This window comes from Acanthopagrus latus, chromosome 7 (assembly GCF_904848185.1).
Source record: "Acanthopagrus latus isolate v.2019 chromosome 7, fAcaLat1.1, whole genome shotgun sequence".
Classification (NCBI taxonomy): Eukaryota; Metazoa; Chordata; class Actinopteri; order Spariformes; family Sparidae; genus Acanthopagrus; species Acanthopagrus latus.
Window position 1 is genome coordinate 10,006,332 of NC_051045.1, and position 25,014 is coordinate 10,031,345.

General features: G+C 40.0%; 1 protein-coding gene and 1 long non-coding RNA gene across 6 annotated transcripts in view; both read right to left on the reverse strand.

The window, feature by feature from the left end:
- Nucleotides 1-25,014, reverse strand: part of LOC119022980 (cadherin-4-like) — a 244,394-nt gene that overhangs the window by 131,283 nt on the left and 88,097 nt on the right. The window lies entirely within an intron of this gene.
- LOC119022981 lies at nt 15,963-16,695 on the reverse strand. The gene is made up of 2 exons (XR_005076134.1): nt 16,562-16,695; nt 15,963-16,239 (listed from the first exon to the last, which is right to left on the reverse strand). It is a non-coding gene; the product is annotated as an uncharacterized LOC119022981 (long non-coding RNA).

Consider the following 25,014-nt stretch of genomic DNA (forward strand, 5'->3'; position numbering starts at 1 on the left):
AAATCCTTATTCAACCAGTAGCCATGTTTCTATTCATGTAATGTTTTGCTTTTCTAAGGAATGTCTTAGAAACCAGTTACGGAAAGCAAAATTCGAACAGAAACTTCTTAATTTCAAAAAGAAGTGATGGGAGACAAGGAACAACTAATTCACATCACTGATCAGCTGCTCTGGGACAAGAAGAAGAAGCGGTTTCCATTCCAACCAGCTAACATGAAAGAATAATTACAACTTGCCCAACTGAAAAACAATATGAGCCTAAACCTAATCGAACCGTCCCAAAGTCATAACATGCCATGTTTGTATTTATTTTAAAAGTCTAATTGGATGTTTCACATTTATTAATACTAACTTCATCCAGGAGTGAATTATCTGCAAAACTGATGCAAGAGGGGATCGCCATAGTTTGAAGCTTATGGCCACTGACGAAGCTGCTGAATGAAGAGGTGTTGTTATTACAGCCAATGTGCAACACATATACCAATAAACTTCTTATGAAACTATACTTTGTGCAGCCTTATTCACCAATTCTTCACCATTTGATGAAAATATTGCATTTTTTCTGAAGAGGGGTCCCGTAAGTGTGTTGACATAGAGGAGGGAGGAATATATTTAAAAACGTGTTTCACCATTGACAGTAGAAGCTCTGACACTACTAGAACTGGACTTCAACTTAAAATATGTAATCAAACTGTCATACTGTTAACTATGCAGTTTGCAGTTTGCAATAGCAGGTTGTTGTGGGACCTGCTGTACATACACTCCTAAATATAGTGAACATGACTCTTTTTGTATTCCCTGCTATGTAAAACACTTAGATGACATGAGTCATTAAACTAATATTTTTAAAAGCACATGCCTGAGCTCTTTCCACAGATGAAAAAAAGAAGATAGAACACAATTCTAGGTTTTAATTAGCTGAGTGTAGCGCATGCTCATCTGCTACATACTGCACAGGGAGCACGGGGACTGCTGCCTTCTTGCTCATTATGTACTAATGAGTTGTCTATTAATGAAAATGGAAAGCATTTATTTTGTGAGCACAAAGGGTTCAGCTGGATTAATTACTGCACTACAGCAACAAAATGAAAACAGAAAGTGCAACATCACTCTTGTGTGGCACATTACCCATTAACCAACTGTTATCAAGGCCTGGCGAGTGGTGCTTCACGACACACTAGGAACAGAAACTGTTTGCATTGGCCATTACAACTTCATGTGAGCTGCACGCCTGACACCGACACACGTTCTATGATGCATACATGCTTATCCGCCCACATGTCCATTCATAAAATCATCTTGTCGCTGTTACAGAAACACTCTTCAGTCTATGCAAGATCATAATGATAGCACTTCTTCACTGGACATGAATTTCACATAAGCTCTACTCTGCTAAAAACAAAATGATTACATGGAAACTGAATCCATAATAGGAATGAAAATGATAACAGAGACAAATTTTCAGTTTTAATGCAAACAGCTTTTTGGGGGAGAGGTGTAGATCTAAAAGATTTGAAAATGGCAGGTCATATGCTCACCATGGAAGCTAAGAGGAATGGGTGACACAGGACCCACGGGAGGGGAGCAAGAAGGGGTGAGCAGACCCCCATATCTTCTTAAAATGTATGTAGCAGCAAAAATGCCATCCTGTGGTGATAATATATTTTTATTGTGCTATAATTCTTTTCAAATGGCGATCAGAATCATCCTAATAGCGCGTTAATAGCTTGATCTCCCATTGGGCTCTCCTTGGAGAGGTCGGGGGTATGAGGAGAGTGTCGGCTCGGACAGCCTCAGCAGATGGTTCTTGATCAGATATTAGAGTCTGGGCAATGAGGTCGTCTGGCCATGAGAATTCTGCCATGCCTAGGGGATAACAACCCCGTCTGAACCTCCGGCTCCAGCTCTGGTTCCAGCGCCAGACGAATAGCTCTGTGTCCCAGCCAGACTGCAGGGACATTGGAGCAGTGACAGACTGCTGTCCTTAAGCCTTGTGACAATCTGGGCAAACCCAAATGCAGAAACATGCTTTCTGTTGTGGTTCATGTTCCTCCAGGAATTTGTTTGCACCCCATTTGGGCTGTACATCATTTGATGACAAATGGTAATGTAATTGCTACCGCTGACTGTTCTCTATTTTAAAAATAATCATACTGATAACCAAAATCCTACTCAGCTGGATTTGAAGATGATCTATCCTTTCATTTAAATTATTCAGTACCCCTATTGGGGCAGTGTCTGGAGAAGAGATAAATCATTAAATAACAGGATGGCATTTTATGTGATTTGAAGCATCAGTTGTGTTGTATTAAAAGATGGGAGACAGACTAACAAGAAGGATCAAGTCTTTGTTATTTAAATTGAAAATTAATCTGAGCATGTCAGTGTATGAATGTCTTTTGTGGGGAAAAAAAATAATATGTATGATAAGATAAATCCTACTTTGACACCTCTGAATCATCTATTGGCATTCCTATCAGCCATTTTCTTCCTCATATTTCTGTCTCTCATCGACAAAGCCACAGAGGAAGCTGGGTGAATAAACACGACAATCTGAGCTTTATTTATCCTTTCCCCTGTAACGGTGGCAGTCTAAAATGGCAGGGCCTCAGATATGACCTTCAGTTAGAGTGGTCCCCCATCAGTCATCACTGCCACCCACAGATCAGACAGTGGATGAGAGGTAGCGGCAAGTCTCATCCTCCTTCCCATCTACTCTCTCTTTTTAACCTCCCCCACAGCTGTCCACGAGGGATTTCTTTCGTTTTTGACTATCCTGTCCCCCATTTTAACCCTCTCCTTATCATACCCTTGACCTATCTTTGTTTGGCCTGTATTTTCTTGATGTCCTTCTCTTTATCACCTTTTCCCATGGTTTCCTCTCTGCAAGAGTTACAGTCTTAACCACTATAAGGTATCTGCCGTAAGTGCTAGAGTCTTTAGAGCAAAAGTACATTATTTTTTTTTAATATAAAACCATTAAATGCAAATGATATGTCATGGAGTGAGAAAAAGAAAGATGAGGAAGAGGGAAGAGGAGGTAGATGATTAGAGAGCTGTGACTGTGGCATCTTCCCTTGTCCGCTAGTCAACGCATTTTGTCATGGCAACTCACCGAAGGACTGATTATGTTACACTACGAAATGCTAACTTGTTATTTTCCACAATCTGTGTCATTGAATCTTCTTTCTTTCAGGGAATCAGCCATAATGAGCAGTCAGGCTTTGGTTAGTCTGATTACAGTATTCAAAAAGACACAATAGTTAGAAGTGCTCACTATATATAATGTAGGTACAAACCCTCATGCTTATGCACTCAACAGCCTAAAACCCCTCACCCTGTCAGCTGTTTTCATTTATCTAACAGCCTGTCCTCCATCAAAGATATTGTTTGTTTGACAAACAGTTATTAAGAGTGTCCACTCAGCTTCATTTCTTGCGAGTGACACTCTCTTAAAACGCTGCTTAATATCCTGAAGGACATAAAATATTGACATGTGTTTCATAATCAGATCAAATACATACAAAGACAAGCTCTCTCTCACACTCACACACACACAGAGGAACTGACAGACAGCTTCAATATTACAAAAAAGACAGCAGCAACAACAAAATGTCTTCATTTACTTCTGTTTTTGTACCAAACGCGTGGTATCATTGACAAGATTAGCCTTCTTCTTTTCATAAACCAGCTGTTCAAGCTATGATCAGAAGTTCATCAAGGAATTTTAAACATTTTCTTTTAATCCTTCAGTCTTGTTTACTTGCCCATGTTTTTCATTTATATATTTTTTTCTAGGACACAATTTTATTTATATATAAGTTAAAGCCAGATGCTACTTCGGCAGTAGATTATCTTAAATTAGTGAGTTGTACATATGCTGGAGTGAAAGGCAGAAAGGAGAGAGGAAGGTGGGGAGTCTATTTCAAAGCAGGACTGAATTATCTGAAGGTTTAACAGATGTAGCATATTATCTCAGTGTCTTGTAATCTACATTTTTGGAGTTCATGCTGAATAAATTATTCTACAATGCAATATTCAAACCAACAATATCTTTCAGAAGCAAATGTACCACTATGACAGCTTTCAGAAACTGGTTTGGTGGATCGTTGCTTTTTTTAATAATTGGTTAATGCTTACTATTTCACATGCGCACATACACACTCACACAAATATTAATAACAAATGTTCCTATTTTCACCTTCAGTGCACTTCTCTACAAAACCTTAATAATAAAGACTAGAAGCAAGAGACAAATAATTACATAGGCCTCCGGCTAGACTGTGCATCCTCAACCGATTTATTCAGTCAGAGCACACAATGTATAGCTGTGAGACATCAGGAGATTATCCCTTTTGTGGAGGATTTTGTAATTCAATATAATGCTAATGTTAAACATGGTGTCCCATTTATGTTATTGTAAATATTACAAAATCTTAATAAACTACATGTAAATTCTAAAGGTCAATGCTTTTAGTGTGACAGTCAGACTAACGTGTAATAAAAACATACCTGAATATTTCTGAACAGTCATTGGGGACGAATATTGAAAAAAACTTCAGTACAGTGAAAAAGTGAATAATTAGAAACAGAATATGTTTTTGTTGCAGTTGTCAGTTAAAATATATGTTTATTCTAGGCATGAGGATACACAGATTTCTCAAATCTTAAAGTATTGTAAATTGTAAATTGTCCTAAATCAAAAACTTTGTTATTTAATTCATTCAATTACATAACATTACATGTCTAGTAAGTGGCAGTACATTGTGTCATGCTCTTCCACTTCCTTCTCTTTCTCTCTGTGGCAATTCAGCTTTACTTGTATACAACGCTAACTGGATACTGGATTTTGGGTAACAAAGCAGCTTGAACTTACACTCAATGTCTTTCAACTGTACAAGAAATGATTTGTTTATATGTCATTTATCTGTCTCTTTAATTTCATCTTCCATGACGTTGGAGGATGCAGCGGGTAAAGTCAAGCCAGTGTGTGTGTGTGTGTGTGTGTGTGTGTGTGTGTGTGTGTGTGTGTGTGTGTGTGTGCGTGTGTGTGTGTGTGTGTGTGTGTGTGTGTGAGAGAGAGAGAGAGAGAGAGAACCAAAACTGAGTCATACCTCCTGGAGCTGCGTGTGATTCACAAGCCATTGAGTTGAATTCACATGCAATGAAGTGAAGTAGCAAAACAAATCAGACTTGTTACTTGTGAATGTTTTAGAGCTGAACCTGAGTATTTGATTACTCAATTGCATTCATCTTAATCATTTATTTTAAATACTGATCATAGATATTGATTTGTTTGTTAGGTAGACGTCCGATTATCAATTTTAGGATTCAGATACTCTGATTTTTGCTTGTTTTGGTAAAGGTTGGCTGTAATGAAATAACTGTCATTATGTTACAAAAAACATTTACTAGTAAATAGGAAAGGGTTCCCATACATACATTTTTTGTGGCTAAATATCAATGTCAGCTGTCAAATAATGAACTATTTTTGGAGCTGTGTGCTCTCTCTCTCTCTCTCTCTCTCTTAATGTAGACCCACTGTACGTATGCCACTTTTTTCTAAAAGCATGTAACTCCTCCTGGTTTGGTACCATGTTGGTTTGGATCATTTCAGCAGGCTGAGTCATTAACAACAAGCCTCCTCCACACAGGGCTCACCTGCAGTTGTGATAACGGAATCACAGGGGAAAAATTCCAAATGTGAGTTTGTGCGTTTTTGGGCAACTTCATAAAACATTGTAACACTGCTGACAATGTAAGTCCAAAAAGCAGACACATAAGAGGGAGAGGGAAATAAAAACATGAGAAGTGGGCTGAACTGTCCAGTGTGCATGTAATACAGAGACCAGATGTGCAAAGAGGCTGAAAGGACATAAGGTGAACAGTTCAAAGTCATTTATGAGCAAACACTAAAATAAAGTGGAGAATTAAGTGGAATGAAAAATGCTTGAATAAGATATAACATGAGTCATGCTTCCCCTATTCACTGTTGATCGTTATTTATATTTAAAAATGAATACAAATTGAGCCAAACTGCCTGCCCATGTAAGGTGGGTCAGTGCGAAATCATGCACATTAGAAAAATTGCTTCTATGAATAATGCTGGTACAGCTTTCTACATGAAGCTCCAACATCATCAATCCCCTTATAGGGATGACCACCAATACCAAACCCTCAGCCTGTGGAAGATCTGTCAGTGTAAAGTCCAGCGAGACATTTTCAAAATCTATTGTCCTTTAAAACATACACATAAAAAGAAAAAAAATAAACTTTTAGCCAGCATCGTGACACAGGTTCTACAAACCACTTGTGAATTCAGTGTAGCAGAACGGCTACACAACAGCCTCGGGGCTGGCGAAAGAGTGACAGTGACCGCTAAGAGAATGTCTAATTCAGAACCGAGGACAGCTCCAGGCGGGGGAGGATGAGGAGGCTGTAGGAAGATACTATCCCCTCTGAGTGCTGTTAAAGCCAAAATTGGTCCGTCTATTTAGTGATCCAGAGGGCCTGCCGTGGTAGCTTCTGTTGATTTTATTGAAATATAAAGCACAACAGCATCTAAATGTACTTCTGACCTTAGCAAAAGCATTTTCTATTAACTTGAACTCAGCTGTCTGATATTCTTTATATCTTATAGCTTCGAAGGGGGTTAGCCTACAGGAGACAAGGCTTTGACACCATTTTAAATATTCAGAATCAATATGTATTGACAAATTCAACACTAGCTGCTACACATTTTTTTTACTATGTATACTGAGAATTTTGGGCACAATGTTTGTTTTGGTTTGACTATATCCGTATCAAGGAGCACTGGAGCAAAACTGCCAATGGGCTTGACCTGAGTCTGCCCAGTCATTATATTAAAGACTGTCATCAAATAAGACTATTTGATATACTTACATTTGCTGCCTAGGGATAAGCAGTTACGGACAATGACATGACATGACATGACATTTGCTGCCACCTACAATTTGCTGGCACAAACTGATATTTGAGATCAAACCAACAGAACATCTAAAACACAGATTAAAATGCAAAATGGATGATATTTCTTAACACTTGGACATCCTTCTTTAGATATGTTAGTAAAAGACTTGGAATGATTGTTGGCATGGATTGTGTGCATGTTACGTTTTTACATAGATGATGTGAAGATGTGGTCACATTGTATTGTTAAATGTTGCTGTAGTGCACATTGGGAAGCTGTTATTTTAGGTCAGTCAAAGTACCAGATTGGACTCAGTATGGTAAGTTACTGAATATTACAGGACTCAGGTAAGGATCAAAACCAAAAAAACACTTGATTGGGACATCTTGTTCCCAAAGTAATCATGCTTTGCTGTTCTCACTTCAAACAGCTTTGCTAAATCGCCAAACATTCATTTGATTACTGTAACTAAAAACACTAACTATCAAGTCTTTCATGTGGTATCTCAGTAGAATCATTGTAATTTCTTTGGGCTCTGCACATCAGATCTGACAGCACCTCCAGGAGCCTCTGCAACACCCTGATGTGGAAGAATAAATCCAGCTTTAGACCTGGACACACCTGAGGCCCATCATCTTATCAGTGAAGCCTTAAATTGTCCAGCATGTGGAAAGAATGGTTAGTCAATTGGAAAGAAAGAGCCAAGCTGACAACCGCTCGACAAGAACAGATCAAGTGAATGACTCCTGTTGAAGCTCTGATGCAACATTTGTGATCTCGTGTTTTTTTTTGGCTCAGACAATCAAATATTTCTCTCCCTAATTCTGTCAATCCATCCTCACTCATGAACAAAACCAGTTTGCAAGGATGAACACGGTAAAACTATCCTAATATGTGCTCTCTCTGCTGTCCTCTGCAGGGAAAACTGAAGCACTCCCATGGTGACAGGGAATGAGGGAGAAGGATTAGACTGAGATGGCTAATAGCGATAAAACACTTTGAGGACAACAAAAAGACAGGAAGTTAAGACAACCTAGACATATTTGCCCAGTGGAATGAAAAGTAAGATAAATACTGAGCTGAAGATGAAGGGAGTGCAGTGGGGGAAATGTGGTGACGCAGGGCCAGCCGAGGGATCGGCACACTCTGTCACACTGTCACACCCAACAGGCACCACTGTCAATCACATACACACACTCAACACCATAAGCAACAGTATGCCCTCACAAAAACACGCACTCAGACACACAAGTGTTCTTGCACATAAAAATGCACATACACATAAACACAGAAAGTGTTCAAATCCAATCTAAGTTAAAATACTACACTGACATCCTTCAAGGTTTTAAGATTTTTTTATGCAGATTGAAAAGTGGTCTAGTTCTGTTGATGAAAGGACATCTTTTCTAAATCTAAGTAAAAAGGTGATATAAAGATACGTTTTAGTTAGTTTTAACAGTAAAAACTCTTCTTTCATCAATTACTGAAGGAAACAGAATTGGAAGCAACGTGGGAGAGAGGTGAGAACATGAACCGAGTCTTTCAGAACGATGGTGGATTGTCTTGGAGGAGTCACAGAGTGATTAAAGTAATCATTATTTCAGCTCCTCGTTTCTTTTCACGGTTTATTGCACTGAAGTTTAGCCATGCAGTTCATAATACAAGTTGTTTTGAGTACCTGTGGATGAGTGTGTGCATATAAATACTGGCACAATGAAGCACTTGGGCAAAAAGGTGGAACTAATATGCATCAGTGTATTAGTTTAACAGAGTGTGATGCAAGTGAAGTTCGTGATGGTGGGCGCAGAAATACAGAATATTTCAATGTGCATGTCCATTATATCTATATTTGTTTTAATTGAAGCTGAAGGACAAAATCTGTGGAAAGCCATGGCAAAAATGCAAATATGTTAACGGATTTCATTACTGTTGAATTTTATATCTCATCCATTAATACAAAACCTCTTCTAATTGACCTTTAGTACTTTTGGGTTTTTACATTTAGGGCATTTTGCAGACGCTTTTGTCCAAAGCAGCTTACAATAAGTACATTTGTCACAAGAGGGAAACCCCAACATATCACCATGGATAGAGTAAAAAGAAATACAGGAACAACTGGATTGTAACTGCTATTTATCAAAGATACTTTAAGTGCATAAATGCTTTGATTGAAGTGCTAATGATACAAACATACGTAGTGCATATATGGGGAAGAGACTTGCTATCTTGGGGAAGTCTTGCTATGCGTGGTCGAGGTGAAGTCTTTATCCCCTAAAGAACATTTTCTATTGACAAATAGCAGTGACACCTGCACACTTCATAAAATAACATGCACTGCACCGATGCCAAAACATACTTGAAAAATCTGCCCCCATGGAGTCTTCTGGAAACTCATTTTATTCACAACATTAAACCTGTTATCACATGCACATATTAAACCATGCCAGCTTGTCCAGAAGTACAGAGGCAAAGCTTTTAAGCAAATGGCAGTTGTGTAAACTAAAATGGCAATGTTGAAAGTCAATTCAATAATAGCTGAAAGCCATTACAACGTTGTCATTAACAAGGTTGCTCGAAATGCAATTAGCCCCCTCACACTGCTCACGGCAACAAGCAGGGAGACGTTTCAATAAAAATACAAAAAGCCACAGAGAAATGACAGAAGGGGCCTGAAAGACTGAAGCACTCCCTGAAAATACAGGAAGACAAGATTAAGAGGGAGACAGAAAACATTTAGGGGATAAATCCAAATTGACAACTGTGATATGACAGGGAAGATAGCAAGCTAAAACGGCTACCAGTTTTTTTCAGTATTGAGCTTTTTTTATGGTTTGCTTTACATGTGCAGCACTAGACCTAACTCCTCATGCCCCAAAACCACATTGCAGTGGCCCAACAAACTTTGATTAGCACCAAAACCAAAAAACAGCCAGGTCCTGGGCTGCAATAATCAACTGGGTTGTTTGAACCACCCTCTCAAAAAAGAAAATGAAGCAGCTGAAGGCTTACTAGTGCAATTAAAGTAAGAGGGATACTGAAGGAAGACAGACAGTGCTACGCATATTATCTGACTTTCACAGAGGTAGGCACATCTTCTGCTGTTGCTTAAATATATGTAAGCATTGAAAGGCACTTTTCTCACCTAGTTTTAAATGCTGTTAGACTGTATTTGTTGGGATGTTGGTGAAGGAGGACGAGGTCGTGGCTAAATGAATGATAGGCATCACTGTCACACAGCAGACTTCCAGCAGGTCTCCTTGGAGATAAGAACCAGCTGTCTATCCCCAATACACTGTTGTCAAGGTCACTTCTCTGCTTATTATGGAAAAGCCACCACTCCTCAATGCTAATTCAGAACCACAAAAAACTCCCCTTGTATTTTAATACATGATGACTTTCTTTTTGAGGCATCAAAATATCTTACATTTCGAAATGTTGGTTGCTGTAAAGATAAAAAATGTGGCTGCTGTCTTTAGATATAACAATCACCATGTTTACATCAAGTATAACAAGGGAGATCTCATGAGTATCCTTGTTAACAAGTCTACATCAGAACTATCTACACTGTATTAAACGTATTAAGGGAAATTTGTGTATTTACAGCTTTTGTCTGTGTTGCTGACTTTCCTTGCCAGCGTCTGTAAACACAGTAAAGCTTTCTAAGATGGCCCCAGTTCATGGGGAGCGTTTATAGCTTTCAGTATTTGGATATGTGTTGTTCTTCTATGAGCGAGGGGGGGGCAGTTGGCTGCCATTGATATCCCAGCACAGCACTAAGGCAGCAGACGGGAGGGTAATGAGGAGGCAAATATGATTAAAACCATCTCCTCAGGCTGCCTTGGACCTGCCATTAAACCAATGGACACTCCTCATGCCTAATCCATCACACTGCTTAGCTCCCACTGAGAGCAAGGAGAGAGATGACTGTTTGCTACAACACCCTCAAACCTCCAATCTCTCCTTGCTAAAACATAACTAACACTCCAGGAGGCTCACTCTTTATTAAAGATCTGCCACTAAAGGCCCTGGGCAGGGGTCTAGTGGTACAGCTCTGGTGACATCTTTGATACAAATCTACACAGAAAAGTAAAAGCCTGTCTCAAACGACATCACAACACCAAGCCTATCTAATCAGCCACAACATTAAAAAGACAGATGAAGTGAATTACACTGAACATTCTGTAAGCAGGCTATGTTTTGCTTGGTCCTAGTATTCATCTGGATGCCATTTGACAGGCATCATCCACTCAAACACTGTTGGAGACCAAGTACACACCATCATAGCAATAGCACTACACAGCGTGTGCTTATCTGCCTGGGCAGGGTTGCAGATCCTTTGAGTCTCCATGGATCGCCCATGGATGCTCATCAGATTGGGACTGAAGGAATTTGGAGGCCAGGGACTCACCTCAAGCTTTGGGGTTTGGCAGGGTGCATTGGGGATGGGGCATCAGGGAGTACTGTTGCCAGTGGCGGTGTACTTGATACATATGAATCCCAGCGCCCAAGGTTTCCCAGCAGAACACTGTTCAGTACTTCACTTGTTACTCCTTTAATGTTGTGGCTGTAGACATTTTAACAACCACCCCTATACAAAGCAGCAGAGTTAAGTACTAGATTTGAGACAGAAATTTGTAGGAACAGGCACAACCACAGACCCTCAGTGAAGTAAAGGCAAAAACATACGCTCAGATTGGAGATAAAGCAAGAAACATTTGCCCAATGAAAGAGATTCTCTGCCAAGACATCTAAGTGCACTAACATGTGCCAGGAACAATAAATTACACAGAAAGAAAACAAAGCAGGATCATCTCATCATCCCCAATAGACTGCATCTACTGCCAAATGAAAACATGGGGACATCAGCCTACTGCATTACTTTAATTGATTTACCTGTCTCTCAATTATAAACCTTTAAACAATGCTGATGTGATGAAGACATGTCTATTTACATCTAATGTTAATCAGTCTCATCTCCGGGACATGAACAATGGACACAGTTGGCTGTTGGGGTTAATGCTGATGTAGATATGTGTTAATATCATCTACTCCTCTCTACAGACCATTATAATGCATCCTCTACACCAGCAACTCCTGCAGGCAGATACTGAAACACCCCCACATAATCCCCCCAAAGACAAGAATCATGGAGAATCCACAGGCGACTCACTGTTGAGCAGAAAATGTTGGATTGTCATGCGAAAGCCTGTAGGATAATTATCAGCAGGAAGCATAGCCTGTAGAGAGATAAAGCATCTTGTGCCCGAGGCCCTTTAAATGAGCCCCGCAGACCAGCTGAAAGATGCTGATGCTTCTCTTTATTGAGAGAATGAGAGGCAGTTCCATTAAACGAATGGGGACTCCAGGTTTTGCACAATTTGAGTTGAGCACTAGGTGCTAGAATGCTGCATGATGATATGACTGCAAATAGAAGTAGTAGTAACTGATAATGAAAGGCTTTGGTAAATGGCCAATACTCAAAGAAAGAGGATGTATATGATACAGGGTTCAAGTTCAACCATCTTTCAGCAACAGTAAGAGGCACATTAACAATTTCTTTGTAGAATGGTGCGTACTGAGAGTTGTTCAATGCTAACTGCATGTGGATTTATAGAATACTGAGTACTGAGAGCATCTGCATTTGTGCAAACTGCACCATGCATAACAACCCCAAAGCAATTCTGAATACTGTAAATGGTTGGAACACAAAAACAGCACATCTCTGTTATTTTGTTCAGCCTTGTGCTGATATCTTCTTATGAAAAGACTCAGGGTCCAGACACTCATGAAAATCTTAGTGAGAGCTGAAGATATAAGTCCTGCAGAAAAAGACATCGGTGTAAAAGACTAAAAGTAAGCCCTTCCATTGCACATGGGTTGGGAACCATGTGAGGCTTGCTGGAATATATGTATATTGGCAGTTACAGAATCACTTACTTGATATGGAAGAAAATAGGCTTACAAGAAATGTATATGGCAAAAGCAAATGAGTAGTCCTTGGTCTTGAGATGCATGTACATTATTCTGTAACTATAGTTTTTGTGGGGCAAGTATTTCTCGATAGTGAAAAGGTCAACATTTGTATGCATAGAGAATCTGTGTTTACTCAGAGTACAGAGTAATGTGCTGGTGATATATGGACCAAACTGAATACACTTTGGGTGATACTGTTTAAATATGGTACTGGGAATTATATCATACATAATTTATCAATTTCAAGTGAGGACAGAACTCCCTGCATCTATCAAGCACAAAAACACAGTGTCTGAGTAGATCAACATATGTTCTCAAAATTTGTGCTAAAAGTGATCTAGTAAATGAATGTTTACAGTCTTGTCTCCTCACATGGCTTTGTTTTGTGTTCCCCTCTTCTTTGTGCCTAAATGAACGTGACCTTATCCTTTTGCTGAAGATTCCACTTCTTGATTAATGTCGCTGACTTTCTCCCTTACTGTTCATCATACATAAACAGAACTTTATATCATATGTTAAACCTGGCCAATTCCAAATTGTAATAGCAGATAAGGACCAGCTTGCTTTTGCCAACACAAGACAGTTGAGTGTCTCTAATTAAGGCACCTTTAAACTTAATAGTTTTGATGTGGTATAACTAACAGTTAAATATCAAAATGCATGTGGATTCTTTGACGCATAAAAAAACAATTTTATAAAACACAATTCTTATTTATTCACTGATTCATTTACTCATTTGTACAAGCTTATGGTTAATATATTAAATGTATATAGACAGTTATAGATCTAGACTATATAGATTTTTAAACAATATAACCATATCGATAATCTGAGAATTTTGCTAATATAATCTTCCTCACAAACATTCATGTCATTTGGCTGTCCCACAGGTATGAAGCTTATCTGAAGTTAGATAACAAGCCAACAATCCTGACTAAGAGAGCTTGGTCTGAGGGCAAAGGCATTTTCTGTCACTGTCATTGCTTATGAAAAATATTGCAATTATGGCGCAGCACAGTACAGTCTGTCAGCTGATAGCAGAAGGTGCCAAGACCAGTCGCCCCATTACCATCTTTTGCCTTCATGGATGTCAAACAATAAAAGAAGTTCGAGGGGCCGATGGATTGACTGACCACTCTATACATAGGCACAGGAAAAGTCTCCTTTTTTTCTTTTTTTCTTTTTTAAACACGCTGTACTGGAAAGTTTCCCGATCCAAGTTTGGATTTCACATTCCTTGTTCTGTCTTTGATGGGTGTAGTTGAGGACTGGAAGAAGACGGAAGATTGTTTTGACATGTACTGCTGGAACCAGAGCCATATGTGTGATCTGGTCCTGATATCCTTCCTTCATGTAAAAGGACCATAATTCAATTCTTACTTCCTAATGATGACAAGCCAAGTATGTCACCTTTGTCAAAGTGGATCTTGTGCCAACATGGGGCCGAGTATCAAACTGAAATATTTAGCAGGTTGAGCATGTGTGTTGCATTAGGGCTCTCCCAGGGGCAAGTCAGTTTAGCCGGGACAGAGAGAGAGATGAGAGCCAGATTAGTACAAGACCTTAATGTTTTATGACACCCAAGGATGCTTTCAACTCCTCTGCACTGACTCATACAAAATATAAACACTCACACATGGAAGCATATGTGCTCATACAAACACACAAGCACACACACATGAACACACACTTCAGCCGCCAGATACAATTTAATCATTTCAGTCAAGCATCGCATTGCTTGTCCAACCAAGCATATCTCTGCATCTCTTTTTCTATTTCTTTTCTTCACTTGGAAGAAATTTCAATTTTGTGTGTGTCCTCACCATCCTGCTCTGTCTACTTTGGGGCAGCACTGTCTGTACTTCCTGATTCTGTTTCCATAGTGACTGCGACAGAACATTTCCTCTGCAGTGATGGATCCTAAACTAACGTAGCAGCCATGATGACACGCAGATCAACTCTGCTGACAGCGGTGATAACTTTCTCCCCCGGAGCCTCAAACTCTCTCTCCCTTCCCACCATTTTCTCATTTCACACATCCATTCATTTACATGTAAACATTTCCAGCACTGATGGATATGCATCTTTTATACTGAACTGCAGTGCATGTCAGCCAGTGGTAAAATATCTAGTTACCGGAGAGAGTATAATCAGGCTTTCTGGTGTGCCATCAAAACTGCAGGTGACAGGAAAATGGAGTCTACTCATGAGTCAAAAATGCAACATGCGCAGCAATAAATAATTCTAATCTGTAGCTTTTGCAAGAGTAGCAATAAATCCTGAGAGGGATTTTTCTCATACACCTTTTCTGTTGAAATAGATTTACAGCTCAATAGAGTGTATGCTATAAGACTTATTGACATTTACATGTAGCACCTTTCTTCACCTACACCATCAGACCCCTGGGTGACCTATATGCTATTTGTTGCCAGCCTAATGAATTTGCCATTATTAATTATTTCTTGAGAGGGGAAACAGGTACAGCACAACTGCATGCTGCAGGGCACTAATGGGAAGACCCAACTCCACTTCCCTGTGCCTGTTCCTTTTGAAGTGGTAATGGGCTTAAGGTGCGTGTAATTTCCTGCCGATAGCGGATGTGGTGGAGGGCCACACCTGGGCGCACAGGATAAGGAAGTGGGACTCAGGGCTCTCCCAGGGGCACTGCTCACCATCCTTGCTATCGTGTGGCTGATAAAGGAGCAGGTGTGGCACAGAAGTAGGATACCGATAATACGAGCAGAACGGGTGTCCTTTAAACCATGACAAGATGAACTGCCCGAACACTGAAGCTGGGATATGTTGAGTTAACAGTCGGGTTGATTAGAGCAACCAGCCACTGACTGCGAATGGGGTAATAAACTGGAGGTGTTGCAACACAGGATTTGGGAAAAGCACAGCTTGAAAGCATGTTGTATACAGTAAACTCATAAATATGTTTTGATGCATGAAGCGTGGGGATGATACCTCAGATAGTGTGCACCTCTGGTTTATAATCTTTCCTGCCAACACATCACATTTGAGGGAGACACAGCAATGAATTGCCTCGACAGTCTGACACACTGAATTACTGTTTATTCAGAAATTTCTCAATGTATGGCGTAGCAGGATACTACAGTGTGTTTGTGTACCAAGGCACTTCATAGAACTACACAGCGCACAATAGAAATTCCAGTATGCACTACGGAGTGCGCAGTCAAAGTTTAGCGGTATGTAGGTGGCTGGGAGGATGGATGGCAGCCTCTGTGTCCTCTAAAGTCTCCCGGTGCAGGCCGGAGCTGAGTTCACCTTCATCTATCAGCAGCATCGCTGTGACCACTATAACTCATCTTCACCTACACAACAAGATATGGATGGTGAATGTGGAGGTGGAGAGAGAGAGAGAGGGCAGAAAGTGGAAAAATAAAGGGAGAGAGAGTGGAGAACAGGAGTATCGGCTCCCTCGCTTGAATACTATCAAAGTTAGGGTTTTTGCATGAAATATGGTGCATAGTTTACCTACTATGTCTCATGGAGACATAAAGGAAGGAGAAAATAGACACATAACGAGTACAGGCACAGACTCACACAAATGTTAACATTCACACACACACACACACACACACAGACACAGGCACAGACAGACGTGTGTGTCAGAGGCTGGCTCTATTGGATTACCTGAGGACACACTGTCTGTCTTTATTGCAGAGGTCCTTGTCGATTAAAGTTGCTGATAAATTGATTATGCCTCAAGGCCACCTGCTGGGCGCCGTCTGGCAACAATCAGGTTCAATTGCAGATCAATGTTGCATAAACCGGTTATCATGGCCCATACTGACCTTTTAAAGGTATATGGAGATAAAGATCAGAACTCAAAGCATCATCAACCAAGGAAAACGACAGGGTTAAACATGTCTGACCTGTCTCTTTGTATAAACCAAAAGGCTTTGCCTGCAATGACAATTTACAATTTCATTGCAGAGGTTTGCTACTTTTGATGGGGAACAAAGTCAACGATATCCTGTTGATGCATGTGTGTATGTGTGTGTGTCTGAGCAGGTGTTCCCCATCTCCTGAGGAGTGTTCTACATACAGTCACCTTGGGCTGTGTCTGTCCTGGTACTGAACACAGAGCACTGGGACAACCTGACTGGTTAACTGGGGGATTCCTGGTCATTCTCAGTGACAAGGATGGAAAAAAGAAGTAGTGAAGAGAGAAGGCAGCTAGTGAGGAGACATAGATAGACGAAGAGGCAGAGAGGTAGAGGAAGACACTGATGAAGAGGAGGTCTCTCTCTGAAATCCGTCTATCTATGCCTCCTTACTAGCTGCTGGGTGATACAGCTCACTTGCTGGTTGTCTGACAGGAGCAGAGTATATAACATTTTAAACAACACTGTCAATATTTTTGATTTAGTGTAACATGTTTGTGCCATGTCAAATGGAGAACATGGTGGCAATGCTTCATGGGGACAATAAATGAAGGTATCAAAAAAGAATAAGGAAGGCAGTGTGGACAGACAGATAGATTGGAGGTTCTCTGTCCCTGTCTCCAACTTTCACCCTCGTCAGCAGATACTGTCAGATGAGAGCAGGAAAGCAGGGCTGTGAGTGAAAGTGGTTAGTGGAGCAGAAAGATGAACAGGGGAAGTGAAGAGGGAGACCGAAAGCACTGCAAGAAATGTCCACCTTATTTAGCCTCATATACATTTTTGTGTCGTAATACCTATTTTAATTTAGGAGAGGGAAGAATTCCTGCCAAATGGGCTGTGATGATTCCACCTGTTTTCAGTGTGGTTTTACTTAGTTTCAAATGTCTTTCCTACAAAACAAGTCTAAATATCCCAAGGCAAATATATTTAAAAAAATATACCTAATCAAAAAAAGGTGGAGTTGTATTAATATTATGTAAGTCAAAAAATTATGATTATCTAAGCAGGTGGCAAAAAAAGAAAGTGACTAACTGGGAGGAGTGGGGCTAAAAGAGCCAGAAAAAAAGAGCAATGCATAGCAGAGCAGAGGGGAATTGGTGTGGAGGAGAGGGGGGTCCATTTTCATGTGCAGTGTGGGGATTAGGGGCATGACACCAATCCAAACAAAGCTAAAGACTAGAAAAGAGAGTTAATGGAGCAGAACCAGAAAGGCGAGTTGGTGTTACCCAGTCAGAAATGTGCACACACACATATGAATGCCACTTAAAGTGATGCACAATAGCTGCTTTGGTTCATGAAAATGATGAAACCATGGGAGGAAGAAGGTTGATAGGAACACTTGAGCATAGAAGGAAATGGAACAATTGGGGAACAATGACAAGAAATCAGACATTTTAGTTGTAGCAGAGAGGCCTTTTGAGAGAGAACATATTGAAAGCCAACTGGTGGCATGAGTGCATCCCCTTATGTCCTCAACATGTGATGGGGGCTTTTGAAGCCGTGCTGATGAGTGATGAAACGATAATGTTCAGCCCCTGAGATATGCTCTCTCAAAGAGAAACGTGTTTCTGAAGATGCAGAGATACAGCAGTCATCCAAAGAGAGCGTGGAGATATGTGCATGCCGATAATGGGTGTACCCTTATCATGTTTGAAGGGTTAGCGATGAGTGTCTGTGTCTCTGTGACGAGACCTATCTGCTCAATAGAATCTATGAAGACTGACACACCTGTCCAGTGACATCCTCTCTATTCTTGAACTTTCACTTCCAAGCACCACTGTAGTGTTCCCTTGCCACCAATGCAAGAACAGATGTGGGACAATGGCTGAGAAGTGAACAGGATGGCCTGTACAGGTGGATTTGTCTGCCAAAGCCAACACTTTGGTGTATTCATGTGACACTTAAACCTCTCTCTCCATTTCTACATAATGTAGTGCACCTCAGACAAACAGTCTAACTTCACTCTCTCCTCTGAAATGACAGCTATAAAAGCAGAGCCCTTTGCTTTGGGCAGAATTTAACACCATATACTGTATGAGCCACTAGTAAATGCCCAAGTTGTGCCATCCAGCCGAAACACCTTTTTCTTCTTCACTGGAATGCAATACATGAAAACATGCTTTTTGTTATTCCATTGCCATTTCCATTAAAACTGACATTTCATCTAAACTGAACCCTCCAGGGGAAACTAAGAGCTAGGGAGGAGATGAAGCAATAAGTCTGTGTGTGTAGATTTGTGTGTCTGTGTTCTGCACAGGTGCCAGTGTGGGTTTCGTCTGCATCTGGGCTAGATGGGAGAAGACGATGACCTGAATGTGTATGTAGGCAAATGTTTTTGGTGTGTGTATGTGTGTACGCGCCTGTGTGATATAATGTTTTTAAAAGGCATCATGAGCTAGAGTCTAAGCGCATGTAAGAGCCTTCGTGCATGCCCTTGGGCCTTACAACCCATCCTGTTCTTCCCCTGGATCAAGAGAAATGTCATTATTTGTAGCCATCAGTGAGGAATCAATGCAATTATGTTTCGAGGCTCCATTCTTCTTCTGCCTATAATGCATAATTTGTAAAGTCATAAACGACATTAACACATGCTCCCTCCGGAGCTCGCCTCTCTTAACCCTTGATGGCGTGATCTCCTTTGATAGAAAATTAATTATTCTGTTTGCTGTGGAGACTTGTGAGCCTGTTCTGCTTTTCTCTACAGTGATGGAGACTAGGGATCTGACACACCGGTCTCGGAGGGAGCCTTTTGTGCTTTTATTCCACCACAGGAGAATGAGTGACAGGGGTGGAAATGCAACAAATACACACTAAACCTCATACTGAGAAATGCATATACATTCAGACACACCACTGCAGAATGTGCAACTACATGAGCATGAGCTCTGTTGCACTATAACACAACAAGACATATTTCTGTTAGCTTCAAGCAAGCAAAGCTCAATCTGTAATTAATCCCCTCGAAACACCCTGGAGTTTGTTGGGGCCACTGTGTAGAAACATGATAGACATTCCTCCTCTATATACCGCAGGATGGGATCAGTGGAAGCAAATCTTAAAATAATGGGAAGATTCAAATAAAGCATATATGACAGCAGTTATGGGTATGACTTCCAGTGGTCTTGTCGGAAGAATATATATTTACTGACAAGCAATACTGAGAGGGGAATATTGATGCGGACATTCTGGCAGTAATTAAAACCATAATTAATCATGAAAAATAATCATGAAAAAATAAACAGGCAAGGAGATGTGCATATCAATCATTGCTGAATTTTTATCATGTCCTTGTCTTCTCGTCCCAACCACTAACAGAATTCGTGAATCAAAATGAACTGCATTGGACTGATATAGCGGCAAAAAGATGAAGAAACGCTTCATGTAGAATGACATTGCTCATCATTGCTTTTGCTGAATAATAAAAAATCCCATTTAGATTCTGGCTAAAGCACAATTTGGAGGATTTTCTATCTTTTGTGATTTGAACATGTTTTCGAAAGAGAAATGTAAAGTGAAATTGGTTTTTACTTGTCTAACTGTAAACTATGAAAGCTGAAGTGACACACTGAATGTGATACTGCAGCTGTACAATTTGACAGAAACCCCAGACAGACGATGGAAGCAGATAAAAGCGCCAATCAATAAACGAGGAAACTGAGGCAAACCTTATTTAGGCTGGCTATATCTTTAAGTGAATGAAGATGTAGTGTAGACCACTATATTTCCCTTAACAACGTGTCTCCAAACGAAAAGGAAAACCAGGATGACTACCCGTACCTCTAGCCTCCCATTTCATGAAATCTAATCTACTTCTTTCTAGGGTAACAGAACACTAATCCCCTTTCTTAGAGCAATTGGTATGGCGTATTATCATTCATGGAGTTCTATGTTTGCGACCTTATCGTGTGAATAATACTAACATTATGATTATTGCTTACCCCACTTAGCTAATGCCTCTGAAGCCTTGAAAGTGCCACCAATCGGTCAGTTATTACTACTCTGCCAAGCACTGGAAGAATCGTGTATAAAGGTTTCCCAGTAACCTTCACAGCATAAGAAGGCAAAATACAATCTAGCATTATGAGGGACAGGGACAAGGACGAAGACAGGAATCCTTTTCATTAACAACACACCCTTGGAAGCTTTATTTATCTTACATAATATGCATTATTTACAATGTAAATAAATACAATAAATCACTGGTCCAGCACATCATGATATTTCAGGAATGTCATCATTAATCAATAAGATCTTCTGTCAAAGTGATTATACTGGCATTTGTTCACAATGCTGATTTTTTCAATTTGATATGCACTGCTACTTTTAAATCATAGCAGATGCACCAAAGTGATCCCCAGCTTCCCAAATCTATCTCTTGTCAGTGAAGAACAGATGTGACAGACAATAAGAAAAGCGTAAGGCAGCATCGTGACTGCATCAACCCCTGCGGATGTCTAGTCCTCAGGCTTTATGAGAACCGCAGCATACAACAGATCTACTACTTCCCCCAACTGGACTCCAGATGGGGTCCACCTCCTCCATTTTAAGCAAGGGACTGCCTCTTGGCATGAAGTCATTCTGTGTCTCTAAGCAGGATACACTGAGAAAGTGGTGACAAGCACACACAACATACACAACTGACCCACCTCTTTATGAAAGCCACCTCATTCTGGATCTCCATTCTCATGAAAGGACTGGCAGGATCAGTGGATTGCCATGTTCTTGTTCCCTCCAATGGCAACACATTCAATACTGACACTTTACCTACAACTGCATGACAAACTGGGTTGTGTTTTCCATCATAAATTAAATCTTAACAATAAGGCAACAGGTAACAGAATGGACCTTTTCCTCCTTTTCCTCACTTGCGCTGAGGCTTCTCTATGCAAGACATTCAGCCATCCTGGGGTTTACCTTACTGGTTGTCAGTGCCTCATACAGTCCTTGATAAGGTTGGGAATCAGGGCCGACTCCATTTGAAAACTCGTTCCAAATTTTAAATCCGTTCCATCATATCCTTTACAGCTTATCAATTCCTTTCATCGATCTCAGCATTTCTTTCTGACTGTTCAAATCGTGTCTACACTGCTGGAAACCTCTGTCTTCTTTGTTCATTGTTTGTTCAGGAATCAATAAGTGGATCGTTAAGAAGCTGATCAATATGCGGGATCAATAATGGCATTGTTATTACTTTAATCAATGAATTCCCGTTTCCACTGGTTCAAGGTTTTTACGACATATTCATTTTGGAGGCAACTGCCACAAGCAATTTTCATGCTGCCACCAATGGTCGATGTCAGCAAAAACACAATATAATCATTCCATGTCTTCACAGTTTTCTAATGTGCCAGGATGGAAGCAAAGGAAAATTAATTTTGATTTTCCTTGAAGAAATTTCATCCAGCCCAAAGAGCTTTTGGTGTCAGGTATTGTCCTGATATCTTAACAGGTGCAGCTACCTCTGGCTGTGAACTGTGTTCATGAAAACCATCTTTAGCACAATGCAACTACCCTGTAATGGGGCCACATTTTGATGAGGCTTAATTTGTATCCTGTGAACTGTTTTTCAAATGTTGGTGAATCACCACCATTTGGTGCCAGGAAAAAATGTGTCACTGATCTGGATCTTTGTCCTCAAGGATATTCAGCCTCTCCCCTTCTGTGTCCTTGTTTGCATGTTGTCACATCTCTCTCTCAGTCGGTGTGTTTGTTTGAATTTCTTCTCTGTTGAATGGTTTTGTCCTTTTCAGTGTTTGTGTGGTCTGTCCTCTTTCCACACCACTTCCTCTCTATATTGGAGAGGAGGATGTATGGCTCAAATCCCACTTACTCCTCTCCAATTTTCCCCTGGTTTGACAATCTAATTTTTTCTGTTATTATAATGGTGTATACTATGATTTTCTGTGAATTTATTCTGTACACACAACATCTATTGCATTTCTGTCTGTACTGGTAGGGGGATACCTCCTCAGTCAAGTTTCTTCATTATCCTGCCGTTCAAGCTTTTTTTTTGGTTGAAGTTACCATTCGAATCAGGGATCTAAGACCATTGTATCCTCCAGAGATTGTAAAGCCCCTTAAGGCAAATTGTGATTCATGATATAGGCTATATAAATAAAATGACTTGAGTCGAAGCCACTGTCTTATTATGAATCACTGTAAATGTAGATGTGATGTCAATGTCTATCTGTGTGTTGCTATCTTAAGCAATAAATGAGTTCCAAGATTAATGTTGGCATTCAACCATCTACTGTAAATCTTCTCACATATATTTGCTAAGGTAATATCACAACATTGTGTGATGTTTTAGCTATCTTAAATTAATCTATACCCTGACAATAAACAGTGTCATAATGAACATGCAAGTGAGGCCAGTGTCTGCTACTGCTCAGCAGTAAAGTAAAAAAGGTAGCTGTGGCAATGACAGGTGAGCAATAACAGCAGATAGTGGTTATTTTCAAACAGCCAATGTTCCTCTCCGACTAACCTTATGACAGACAAGAACAGTAAACGTAACCATGGTAACTATACACATCAAAAATTGCGACAGCTAAATGGACTTGTAAATGGACATGCTTTTATGTAGCGTTTTTTTCTGGTCTACCGACCATTCGCAGCGCTTTAAAACACATGACACATTCACTCATTCACACACACATTCATGCACTGATGACACGGGCTGCCATGTAAGGCGTTGACCTGCTCATCAAGATCAGCGCTTCTTCACATATGATCTTTCTATGCTACTTCTGTGTTTACCAGTTTGATTACAGGCTTAGGTTGCCAATCCAGCATCAACAAACTGAAAATCCAACAGAAAACCATACAATCTAAAACCATTTTTCTTGAGATCTATGAGTAAAACATTTGTATATCTTCTACATCTACATCTCTTTCACTTAGCCAAGGGGTAGACATTGTAGGATTGGTTAAAGGCCTAGTGAGTGGAATTCAGGTGGATTTAGGGGCAGGAAAGGAATCAAATATATATAATCATGTTTTCATTATTGTATAATCACCTAAAACGGAGAATGTTTGTGTATCTGTTGTCCTTGAACGAGCCTTATATATCTACAGAGGGAATGGATCCACTTAGAAAGTTTGCCATGTTGCACCGCCATGTTCCTACAGTAGCCCAGAACAGACAAACAAAATGTCCTTTCATGTTATAAACAGTGGTACACTAACTGCTTTGACTAATTGGAGCATGTCCCTTAAATTGTTGTACTTCATTTCAGTAAGTGGCTATAACTCTATGTTCTTAAATAAAAAAACAATGTTTCAAATAACAGCATGAAACAACATCTAAATCTACAGTTCCCATATGCTTTAAAGTGAGTTTCAGCTCATTGTTTAGCTGTCTGGGCCAAACTTTACTGTTCTGGGTCAGTCTGACGGTTCTCATAGGATAGTTTTTGGCCTCAGCAGCCAGCCGTTTTCAGTGTGAAGCCTACTGCACACTACTTACTCTGCATAAACAGCAGGCAAAACACAGTTAGTTACTAGATTGTGAAAATAGTCACTAACTTATGACATTACAAAAATGCGATTGGTCCTGGAGCAGCAACACAGTGTTATCTGATTTAGCAAAATATTCATAAATCTCCCTCGAATCAATTCTAGCAACTTTACAGGATGTGTCTGGACTCTCTTTGACCCCCATTTAAATTGCAAACATGATGCAAAATAAACAATCATTTTTCACCCGAAGGAGGATGTCCATGCTTTTAAAACACTACACCTTGACAACATCAGGTTAGTCTCAACTCTGCAGCAAGCCTTTATTCTGTCATCATTGGCTCTGCATGTGTTTGTCAATATTTTTTCCATTACATAATGTTCAATATTGCCATAGGCTCTGTCCTTTCTGTTTTCACTTCCATCTCACATAGAATCTGTTTTTCTACTCACACTGTGCACAAACCTCTCCTTCTACTGCCACTATTATTCATCATGAACTATTATTTGATATAAAAATTAGTCTGTCACTTTCACTGACGAACTGCTGTTGCAAATGTTGTTCATTAAGTCTAAAAAATGTTCCACCAACATTGCTTATTTAAAAGTAAAAAGATTATTACTGTTATTCATGAAATTTCTGACCGAAATCAACATTTAGCATCCCATTAAAATGAGTTATAGTGTTTCTGCTTCATTATGATGTGAGAACTAATATTCATATTGTTTTTCACTCGAGAA